Source organism: Dipodomys ordii, unplaced genomic scaffold (genome assembly GCF_000151885.1).
Source record: "Dipodomys ordii isolate 6190 unplaced genomic scaffold, Dord_2.0 Scaffold99, whole genome shotgun sequence".
Lineage (NCBI taxonomy): Eukaryota > Metazoa > Chordata > Mammalia > Rodentia > Heteromyidae > Dipodomys > Dipodomys ordii.
Genome location: NW_012267315.1, coordinates 2605278 through 2607014, shown reverse-complemented (window position 1 = coordinate 2607014; position 1737 = coordinate 2605278). Strand labels below are relative to the sequence as shown.

Here is a 1737-nt window from a genome sequence, read left to right as displayed (position 1 = left end):
TCATTGCTTCATGGTTTATTCTCCTCTTAAGACTTCATCAGTAGGTGGAATGGAAGACGCCTCCCACCCTGACCCCTTTGGCAGCCAAGGCATTATACTCTTTCACTGCCTGCACTGTCCGGAGGACCCGTACATCAATGCCTTGTTTCTCGAGGTACTCCACAGTAGGTGGGGGCACCTTTAAGGCCTCACTCATCCCTCAGCCAATCACTAGGGTCTGTACACTCTTCTCAGCCACTTCCTTTACATCTGCAGGCTGCACACCAGGAGAGTGCTCAATTCCTGTTTCTATCCAATCCCAATCTCGGCCACCACTTGGCCATACTTTGCAATCCTTATAGGTTTTGGTAGAGCCTTGTACTTTCATTTGTCCCCATGAGAGGGAAGCTTTTCAGGGGAGGACATCAGGAACTGAACTGAAATGCGGAGCTTCTGTTCTCAGAAATGCTCTTCTTGGCCCCTCTGAAGTTTTCCTCTCTCCTTCGCCGTCCGGCTTCAGGATGTACCTAATTTTTCTTTAGAGCATGATACACCTTTCCTCCACAAAAGAAAAACTGGCCAATGCCAATGTCTTTTTCCTTTAGACAAATTGAGTCTCGTTGCAGCACAACAGTTACTAAGGTTATCTACACTGTTGAAGCATAAGCACTCATGATAGACCATAAATTTCAGGTCTAACATTAATTCATTCTCTGAGATCTCATCTTCCTGCTGACTAGTTTTATCCTGAGTTATACTTCTGTACCTTCTAAGCTGGCAGCAAGTCTTACCAAATTCTATTATAGGGTATTTTGTACAGAAGGGCCTTCCTTGATACAAAAGGAAGTTTTATTCATGGCATTAATGGTCAATTGAAGCCAGAAATGTGAAGAACTGGTACATTTTGACTTGGGCTAAATATAAAGTGACATTTCGTTTCTGTAAGAACACTGTCTTGTGGGTGGCCTTTTTGTATTTTGGAATAATTATTTCCTTTATCCTCAGGAGAGGTCATAAGTTTAACTATACCAAACTAGATATTATCTCTCTTAGACTGATCAAATATGTTTATCCAGGGCCCCTCAAGCTTTCTCTGATCAAATATGCCAATTTCGTCTTTATACCAATGGACAAGTCCTGTTTTTTAATTGTTACATATCACACAGTACAATTTAAGTACAACAGTTCACCAGCATCAGAATCCCCCAAGCAGAGGCTTCCACGGTGTTAGAGGCACTAGCAGTATGAATAAGCATCATCATTACAAAGACATTGTATTAATGTCCTGTCTGCTGTCCTTCAAGTATCTCTCAGCTTTCTGAGAAGGCTTCTTCATCTGTCCCCTGGTGGGAATGATCACTGTTCTGGTTCACACTGTTCTCTCAAAGCTTTTAGTTACCCTCATCCTCTTGAAGATTCCTCCAGAGGTTTCTCAGTGTTAGGTGATCTTCTTATATACTTGTGTCTACTACCCTCCAATTTGAATAACATTAAAGTATCATTGAATTTGAATAACAAATTTCATCAGTTTATATTTGCTGAGTGCTTACTATGATCCAGGCATGGTGTTGACTATACTTTGTGTTCTCCTTCAGCCATAATCAAACAGGTACTGTTTTCTATCCTGCAGTCAGCTAACTGCACCTAAATGAGCTCAAAAGGACTGTCTAGATTAGTGAGGGAGGAAATGAAGAGCAGCCACTCAGACCCAGATGGGGGTTTCTGGCCCTGACCATTGTGCCACTTTGCCTCCTTCAT

General features: G+C 42.1%; 1 pseudogene; it reads right to left on the bottom strand.

The window, feature by feature from the left end:
• Positions 1-1737, bottom strand: LOC105993695 (annotated as a pseudogene).